Source organism: Acyrthosiphon pisum, chromosome X (genome assembly GCF_005508785.2).
Source record: "Acyrthosiphon pisum isolate AL4f chromosome X, pea_aphid_22Mar2018_4r6ur, whole genome shotgun sequence".
NCBI lineage: Eukaryota > Metazoa > Arthropoda > Insecta > Hemiptera > Aphididae > Acyrthosiphon > Acyrthosiphon pisum.
Window position 1 is genome coordinate 93,972,558 of NC_042493.1, and position 11,090 is coordinate 93,983,647.

Sequence of the window (11,090 nt, forward strand, 5' to 3'; positions counted from 1 at the left end):
TGTTTTGGGATACCGAACAAATTGAACATTTTGAAGGAAATATCGACAATACGATTGCACTAAAAAATGTTAAAGTTACAGATTACTATAGAGTCAAAAGTATATCCCTTATAAATTGAACTTCAATAGTTTTAATAAATTCTGAGATTGACGAAGCAAAAAAGTAAAATATTCAAATAATTCAAAATACTTATATTCAATTAATTAAATAAATTATGCAGTCTAACACAGTTAGAGGAAAGGTCTACGACAAAGGGAGAAATTATTCATACAAATAAGTGAGAAATTAGGAGAATCAATGTTCACAAAACTAAAAAATATTTCAAGTCTAGAAAACCATACGGTTATAAATAAAACACTCAGCCTCTACCACTATATTTAAACCTATGTATTTATGATATATTCGATGAAACGAAATCATACATTTTTTAAAGTTAGTATGTGGCTCAGGGCACATTAAAAATTACTGTTCCGGCGACTCAATCATGAGCCAGATCGACACTGGTATTCTTAATATATAGCTTAGCTATAATGGCTAAATAATATTGTCTTTAAATAAAACATTTAGGTAAAAGTGTAAAACATAAAAATATATTAGTAATATAATATCACACGGAGTAACAAAAATAGGTTTGTTATAATAACGTTTTAAATGTTAATAAGCAATAGAAATTAGAAAATGATTGTTTGGTGAAAAAAATGTTTGATAGAAATGTCTAGTAATTAGTATGAACTGTTATTTGTTTTTAACTATTCCATACAAAAAAAAAAAAAAAAAATAAGAAAATTGTTTTATGATAAATTGTTATTTTACACGTAAATATCCAATTTCGTAAACATTTGAACTCATAGAAATTATTTACGGAATTTATCCCAACTTTTTTTTTGTTATGATGTATATTATAATATTATTTTTATACTTACAAGTTACAGACTACGAACTTATATCGTGCAATTCCAAAACGTTGATGTTCAATTATAGATTGTCACAAAATGTTTTATTTATAATAATTTTGGTTTCAAAGAACAAAGACGTAGATTATAAAATACATATTATTCAGTAACACCAATTGAATATAACGTTTAATGCTATTTCGCGTTAATGACTGTAAAAGAAGAATCGTTTATCTAGAAAGCCGAGTCTAATATTCTAATCAAAATTCTATGGTACACAAATATGGCCTGTTCAACCTATGACTGAACATTAATTATAATATTTTAATAGTTATTCAGCTAATCAGTAATAGCTGATATTTCATACTCCACCACCAGCTCCCTCCAACTAATATCCTATCAGAGTTTTTTTATAATTACACCGAATCACGTTTAAGATTGTACGAATTATTATTTTATAACATTAAACATCAATTATAATTTTTAACTTGTATATTCTATATCACTGCTGTTACAATTTAATATTATACGTTATGAAGTTTTATTGAAAGTAAATGTACAGAAAACTCATGCATGTATTATTTATATGATTTTGTAAGCACAACTGAAGTCGACATTTTATAATTTTATATCAATGAATATAGAATTGGGTACTACTTTGTTTTATTATTTAGAATTTAAACTGTTTTGTTAACTACAACTGTTAGCTAAACAACTTTTACAGTTTTACACTATAAACTAGGTATTGATATTTTATTTGTGGTGACTTGAAACTAATATCTAACTTATTGAGCAATAAATCTAACACACCAAACACACACGAATACGTAAGCTTCCGAACCCTACTTATAAGTTTACTTTCTTATAATTCAATATAATTACGAATAAACATATTTTCTAATCGCATGTTAAAACGTGGAAAGTTTTTTTTTTTTTATATTAATAATTGTCCCATAAAACAAACTCATCGGTCATCACTCAACAGAAGTGGTCGCATAAAAATGGTACTCTATGGTACTTTTGGTTCACTTTGAAAGTTCGTGTAAAATTATAGATAGCAGAACGTGAAACTTTGTACGGTCGGGTAAAATTTTAGATTGTAGAACGCGAACACTTTGTACTATACAAGTATAATATAAAAAAGTCTCAAGTCATGACCAATCGTACTAAACATTTTATTAAATTTAAATACAATTTGATATAGGTATCTAATTTGGTAAAATAATAAAATTATAATTTTTCAAATATTATGTTATATTATACAACACCAAGTGATGCTTTGTTGTTATTGTCTTAGCCTAAGCACTTAAAAAAAACTTTGATTAAGTATTTTGACTTATTTATATCATAAACTTACAACTATTATCATAGAAAATATCAAAATCAGTTAGGTGTTCGTCATTGTAATGTTAAATTCTACTGGTGGACCTTTGGGAAAAGAAATTACGAGTTCTTAGTGCAATATAAAATAAAGAGTATTATGCCTTTTACCGACTGATGAGGCCAATAAGCCTCAAAACAATACAGGACAGTTAACAGTTCCATACAAATATACAATAGCTTATATAAAGGTAACCAATCGATTTAATCTCGCATTATTACCTATAGCGGGGATATTCTACACTGGTTTTGAACTTGGGCAATATGTATAATCCACATGCATTATATTTAAGAGCAATCATTCTAATTTATTTGTATTTCATCAATTTTGTCAATCAATATAGTGTCTTTTGGTGAGTTTACGAATTTAGTATACCTATAGGCTATAGTCTAAAATAGATTTTAGGGCATTAGAGTATACAAAAATGACAAATTATATTACTCAATTAGTTTTTATCGATGGTGAAAAATACAAAACAAATATCGAAAAATAATAATAATTTCAAAAAAAGTCCATGTTTAATACAATACGTGTATAGCCGTATCTATGATATGTTAGATCAGGATTATATAAAATATAAAAAAAAATACGTGTGGGTCATATCTGAGTTATAAAATTATAAAACTTCCGCATTCATTACATAATATTCGACATTTTCGTTTGTCTAAACATAGTAACTCGTAAATAAATGGTAATTGATTCATCAGTATATTGAACTATATTCAGTATTATATTTATGGTTAGGATTACTTCACACATGCAACGTGTTGCCTACAGCATACTACCAGCAATGCACGTACCACAGTTTGAGAACTGCTGGCCGCTGGTTTGTACGTTATACCGAATGTATGGGGATACATGTATATTGTATATTATATTATACGGTAATGCGGTAAATATAATTATATATAGTAGTAAAGTAGTTTAGTAGGTTAGTAGTTTATACGTTCGTAATTATCAAGTGCGTACAAGACAATCAAATGACTTTATTTACTCGACATTTGAATATTAAATATTTTATGTTCACAAAGAGATTAATACGGTTAATATTTATTCGAATTTTATTTAAATAACCCCTGCCCTCTCCCTCCTCCCTATTCCGTCGGCACAGCGTCGTTCAAATCGTTCGTCGATATCGCGCACACAATAATAATAATATGACCTATGGTTTTATATTTTTTTTTGTCTAAACACGTTCAGAGTTCGACTCCACTGAACTAAATACACTATGTAACGCGTGTGTGATCCCGATAGGAAGTCGCCATAATATATGTATTACAAGTCATGTTAAAACAATATATTATATTATACTATGGATGCAGCATTGTAGTGTATTATTATGTTGTCGACATTATATAGCGACGAGTCTCCGAATTTGGTATTCGATGTGCCATATTGTGCGCCTGCGCGAAACAACTCCTTTTTTCCCAAAATTATCCATAGGGGACTAACACAGAATTATTATATATATTACTATCTTAGTTTGAGGTTAATACTTATATTATTATAGTTGTAGGCATTTTACTACATTTTTAACATTATAATATTTCGTTATTTGGTATCGATATTCAAAACATAATATGTTTATTTGAATCGTCAGTGGATAAATATGCGAAAAGTTGCGTCGCGCATGTGCATAATATTATGGAACACCTAATTCGGTTATTTTTTTTGTATATTCATTTAATACTCAGTGGCTCCATACCATAGACGTATAAAACACCTAGACAGCCGACTACTATACAACAGCCATGCAATGTTTCGAAGTCGTTGGCGGCATTTGCCAAACGGAAATATTTACATTTTATCATTTTTAAAATATATATATATATATATTTATAGCTGTTCTCATATAAAAGCGTAAACATTGCAGGCACGATATAGCGGACCCATAGCGCACGCGGATTTAATAACAAATTTTTGTCGGCTAAAAATCTAGTTGTTCTATACGTCTATGTACTGGAGATAGTGTACGATCTAAGGGGAAAACACGATGAAAAATATTGTGTAATCGCATGCAAATTATTGTTCATCGTGAAAATGATATAAAAAACGTCGAAAATCGAATCGGAATGCACAAAATGGCGGCTCCGCCGGTGTCGCCGCCGCGGAGAAAGATCAGATGATGTCACGCGCATACTCGAAAAACGAAACCGGTGAACGCGAAAAAACAATATTATGTATTACCTTTTTTTTTTCAATGTCGTGGTCGTCGCACAATCGGCACGAGTAGTCGCGGAATTTACAATAAGAATATTGTTGTCCTGAACGGCAGGGTCAGCTTGTGCAGTTTGAACCGTCGAACCGTCTCCTCTTGTGAAACTCGTCGAAATGATGCGCGTACGGACAATACCTGGTCGCGATGATGGTAAAGCAAGTGGCGTGTTCTCTCCCCTCGCCTTCCGTCCAATGATGCCGTCCCGAAAATCGTGGTAGGCCGTACTAGATCGCTTTCATGATGTGTTATGTAACGACGGCTGTTACCAAAACCTGTACGCCGAAATCGGCGTCCGAGCGCGCCCCACTCGTGTAGTTGTTGTTACAAACTGGTTTTTACCGCGAACGGTTCAATTGGGGTGGGACGACAACCGCCGCGCGGCGTTCAGACGAAAGTGAACAGCCTTGAAACGCATTTTGTATTCGTCGAAAACGCGTTTGTTACTTTACTGTACCTACGGTATAACAAGTAATAAAAAAAGAAAAATATCTCTCTCCGTAGTCTGAATCTGAATGTAAAATCGAAAATGTAATTCCGTCGGCACGAACGCAGCTGCTGTCCCACACTCCCCGCCATGCTCTCGCTCGACGATAGGTAATAACTTGAAAACAAACATTTGAGAATGCTGCATTTGCCCTGCCACTTTGTATGATAATCACCTACCCATGTCCGCACTCTCGCTCGACTATAGGTCATAATTTAAAAACAAACATTTCGGCAATTTCGTATGATAATTACCTACGCCCTTGAACTCTCGTGTTTCAGTCGTCATCTCGACCGCGTTGTTGTATAATATTATACTCTCTCCTATTCGTATGATATGGTTTAATCATCCTTTTGTAAATTTCATCAACGCTCTTTGTAATTAATGTTTGTCGACAATTTTATATCGTCTATTGTCAATATGCCGAAGAAAAACAATACTATTACACTAATAGTTTAGATGACCTATTGTCAGGAAAACTTTAATACAAAAACGTAGTAGTAGTAGTAGTATTTGGTGTTGCGGAAGCGTTTAAAGCCGGTATTATGGATACGATAGACCGACGGTAACGCTAAAAGACTATTGAAAACTGATTAGAATTTGTTAATTTGTCCACACGAGATCAATCAGGCCATTTTTCTTAAATTTCGTTCCCAAATATTGCTATACGTTTTGTTTAAATATTATGAATTATAAAATGTCCATAATTTTTATGTGATAATATTATATTTAAATCGTATTATGTTGCCTGACCGATTTCCGGTAGATATCACGTTATTAACAAATCAGTTTCTAAGAAGTCTTATCGCATTCACTTTTTACTGCGGTTATGTGTACGTGCGTGTGCGGGAGCTCTCCTCCGTAAATTTGTTTTACATACACCCAAACACAACCAAACACACACACACACACACACACAAACACACAAACACGCAAACGCGTGCACGCACGAACACACACACACACACACAAACACACAAACACGCAAACGCACATCATACACGACTATATGATCAATTACCAGCATGCATATACAATTTTAAAATTGCCTATTTTCAACTCGTTAAAAAATCTGTACATTTGCAATCGCATATTGTTTTTCCTGTTTTATAATATAATAATGGATGGTCCAGGGGCACAGAGCCCGAAACTTAACGCTATTCAAAAATAGACAGTAAATACGCATTGATTCGTGTGCTTAAAATGTACAAATATTCTTCGCTCGTTTCTTTATTTGTATACATAATTACATAATATTTCATTTTCAAGTTGCTACTAATGTAATAGTAGTAACGATAATAATATTACATATATGACACCCATAGGTATGTGTCCTCTGTCGCAGCTGTCGCAGCCGTCGCAGCCGCCGGCAAAGGGGACTGCTATAGAGAGAAGAATAATATGTTACAATGTTGTCCGATCCAACTACTGGCCGCGCATGCGCTGCGTTTTCGAGCGTCATCCGTTTATTGCCGCGACGCCGTCGAACACCCGGCCGACGAACAAAAATCTATACCTCGGTGATACCAAAACTGTGTACCGGAAGCTGGTGCCGGCGAGTGCGCGCGATTCCAATTCTGGCCGCTCTGTACCAGGGCACTGTAGATACCAGGTATGCTACTCCGCTATTTTGCGACTAATAATGTTATGTGAATATGATTTTTCCACACTTTATTTTGTCGTTGATAAATGAGTCGCAAGATAGTGGCACAGCATAATATAATCATTACACGTAGAGCCTTAGCTGTACAAGCTATTTCGTTTCTCCTCCACGCATGCGCACATTTCAGCTAGGCGCGAGTGCACCGCGAGCTCTTTCCGTGGACATGCCGCTGCTCATAAGAAATTATTTACCTAAAATACTAATATTGAAATAATTTTTCGGTTTTTTTTGTTAATTTCAAATTGAATCTTATAAAAATGATTTTCGGCTTTCGCTGCAACCAAACACGACGGCCGTCTTAATACGTAAAACCCAACCTCCGGTTGTCGATAATAAAACCTGACATTGATTCCAAACACTTTGCAAACGTTAGCAGCCATTTACATCTCATTTAGTTACAATGTTACGATATTCACATTTAAAATATTTTTTCTCTTTTGCAAACATTTTGCACCATGCCTTATAAGTATAAAAATGTATTCATTTTAGATTGTGTGCGTATGTAGTTATATGCACAGCACGTTTGTAATATGTTCTATAAAATTATAAAAATTGATTATCAATGAGAATAATAATTATTAGTGTAGTAAATATTTATGTTTCTCGTGGTATTTACGCCGTGTCCTACGTAAATCCGGCGAGTCCGACGATTTCTATTCTGACCATGCCGTTCCGTCGCAATACGATGCAACGAAATACAAACTGTTTTGTTTTTTGTCATATTTATCGGATTCACGTAGGACACGGAATCAGTATTCGCAGGGGGCACTATGGCATATGGCTTAATATTATGATTCAAAAAACGGGCATAGCCGGAAAATAGTTAGGTAGGTATAATATTTATAATGAACTCAAACTGTAGGTCGTGGAAACCCGTGATGCGATATTATAAGTACGGACAGTGAATAAATGAATATTTTTACTAAATAATAATAATATATTTGTGGCAATGATATTTTACATTTTATGGAAATACCAATAATGCTGTTAAATGTAAATTAACATTTTTGTACGTTGTCGTTGCTATAAAATATTATTTATGTATTGAACATTTTGAACGATAGTTTATTTTTTGGTCGTTGACATTATACTATAATAAAGACGCTGCATACGTACATGGCACGGATGGTAAAGTGGGCTGGCGGGTGAGTGGTTGAGGTTTTCTCGTGAAAAAAGGGTCACAGTTATACTGTACAGATATACCTTATAACGATTATTCCAAGGTTAAATAATATTCTAGTGCGCATGTGCAGTGCAGGATTTGTAGGCCGATATCAGCGCACTCGATATTTACGTCCGACAGCTGGAACTACAGCTACATGCTCACATTAGACACCAGTGGTGTACGTCAAAAAAAAAATCGAGAACCTCTGCATCAGGGTATCGTAAACATCTTAAAACGCCTATTTTTTTTTTTTAAGGTTATATTGGTTGGGTATTTATTTCCACTGATAAAAATATAAAATACACAATATAGTTATTACCGATAAAAATAATGCCATACTGTTCCCATACAAATGTTATGTCTAACGTGAATTCACGTCATTGGCAATACAGTGTATAATGAGTACGAGGAAAACGAAAATATTTATCTCTATACTGATTATCGTTCAGCTTTATCGTCTGCACTCGAACGAGTATTTCATTCATGTAATACTACAAAAACTATTAAACGAATAATAATGAATTCCTTACAATGCATTCATCTGTTCCTTTTGTTGGAATTTATAAGAAAAAATACATTAAATGCACTAATGGCATCATGACAAAGTATTATTGGTATATAATGGTATACCATTACGCTGTGTCCAACGTGAACGCGGAGAGTGCGGGCGAATTATATTCTGACCATGCTGTTCCAAACGCGACGAAAATCAAGCTGTTTTGTTTTTTGCCGCGCTCACGTTGAACACAGCGTTAGGCTATAGTCATAGGCGCCAATACAGCGGCCCTCCAAATATTTACATTATATAATAATATACAACATAAATGAATTAATTATGGCATGTGGCGAATATATAGGTAACTAAATCGACTTATTGGCTCTTGTCTACATTTCTGAGTACCTATTTAATAATGTTTGTAACGAAATGATTGTATACTAAACAGAGTATACCTAAAAGGTATTGTAATTTTATGTACGACAAGTGTCGAGGTGATTTGTCGGGCCTGCTGACTCTCATTATTTTCTTTAATAATGAATTTGTTCAAATTCTGATTTTTGGAATTTTTAAATATACTCAAAAAGTCAAATACCACATTCTAAAATGCTTGAATTTCTTGATCAACTTAAGGATTGTGGTGATACAAACTTCTATTTTTCAAATGAGAAACCTATTTATGCTGTAAATTATCTAGCACCTATTCTAGTGAATAATTTTTTGAAAATTTTAAATGTTGATACATACCTAATTCTAAATTTGAACGAGTTGATTTGCATTTAATCAATAGCCATTTTACGAAACTATAATTATTGTGTATAATCACATTAATTATATTATTTCATTGAAAAGATATATTATCGTGCATAGTCACTTTTAAAATAATTATTTTAATGATAGTTTTTATTTTTATGTGTACATATAAATATATTCAAACGTATTATACCTAATGCCCAAAAAATAATTATACTATAACAATTATCTCGGTGACTCAGTCTATATAATTTATAATTTGTAATTATTATAATTTTCTTCGACCAATAAAAATGTTAATTTAATATAAATTTCGAAGTTTCAAAATATTCAAACTTAATTTATAGTGGTTTAGGGGGGGGGGGGGGGGTAAGGGTGAAATTGGGAAAAGTGGTCTGGCCGATCTCAAGTAGACATAATAACGAATTCAGATCAGCTTTAAAAATTATTATCGCAATACTAGGGAAATCAGTATGATGGACAAAAGATTGGTATGTTTTGGCTAAAATAACTGTCAGCCACCAATCCCCTTAAGTAGAAGGATAAATCTCAATAATTAAAAGATATAATAATATGGTCTGACTTAAGTATAATATTTAACAATTCCAAAAATCAGATTTTGATTAACTGCGGTAGTATTGAAGGAAAAAAGGGGCGAACATGCTTGGTGAATTACTCTGTATATTGTAATCTATCACAGTATCACTTTCCACCGTTTTGATTATGAACATATATTCATAATGTATAAAACTATTAAACTATAGATTGTTTTAATTTTACCAAACTATAATAATTATTGTGTATAATTACATTAATTACATAGATACCCAATTTAATCGTTAGCCACATTTAAAGAGTTTGAATATTATTTTATTACAGAAAAATATTTTCGTGTAATCATTACTTTTAAAATAATTTCAATGACCGTTTTAATTTTTATATGCTGATATATAACATGTACAAACGTGTTATGTCCAAATAACAATCATACTATTATTTTGGTGCTTATTTCGAATATTTATAAATTTTCTTCGGCCGATTCTATCATCATAATTTAATATTTATTCATAATATTTAATGGATATTATGTACACTACAATAGAATAAAATAATATAATACTTGTTTACGCTTTGGTAGAGTAATTAAATCAATAAGATATACTAATGTTTACAGATAAGAACAAAACCGATAAAATAATATTATAATACAATTTTCTTTGTACATTATATTAATCTATCGACTTTCATTTTCTAATATTTTTTTTAACTTAACATGAGATTCATTAAAATTTAGGGGGCATTTCAAGGACAGACTATTCGGTATTTATTCAATAATAAATAATAATAATGAATAGTAAATTAATAAGCTGTACACCGATGCACGCAAATAGCGTCTCAATAATTTGTTGAACATATAATTATTTTAGTGGTTTCAAAACTGATTAAATATTCTGAGCGGAGCGAGTGTGTGTGTGTTTTTGGTGTGAAACGATGGATATGGTAACACCGCGATTGTCGAGTGAAGCCTTTAAAATAAAGAATAAAAATAAAATCTTAATATTTTGTATTTGATTATGCCATGTTTATTTCCTTTAACAACCATCCTTTAAATGTTCATGCATAATTTCTATACGAATTAATTTCGATGTATTACATCTGACAGGAACCCTCGACGGCTCACTTTTTCTTTTTTAATTTTTGCTGTCGTCGTCTTTTGTATCTTTTCTAAATAGCAATCTAGTTGGTACTTTTGGGGTCAAAAAGTGTAGAGTGACTGTCGCTCTGCTGTACAGTAGGTTCCAGGTGGGCATGTGGGTGTCGATATGCTGTACAGTAGGTTACAACTGGATCACTGTATAATGGATGGTATTAAATTTGAATTCAATGATATAATATCATTGTATAAGAAGAACGATTCTGAGCGGAGACGGTATATCAGTCTAGGTATATAAGACATATTATATACTTGTCTATGGTATTAAAAAAAAATTGACCTATAATAAATTCCAAATTATTCATATCACAATATCCATTAG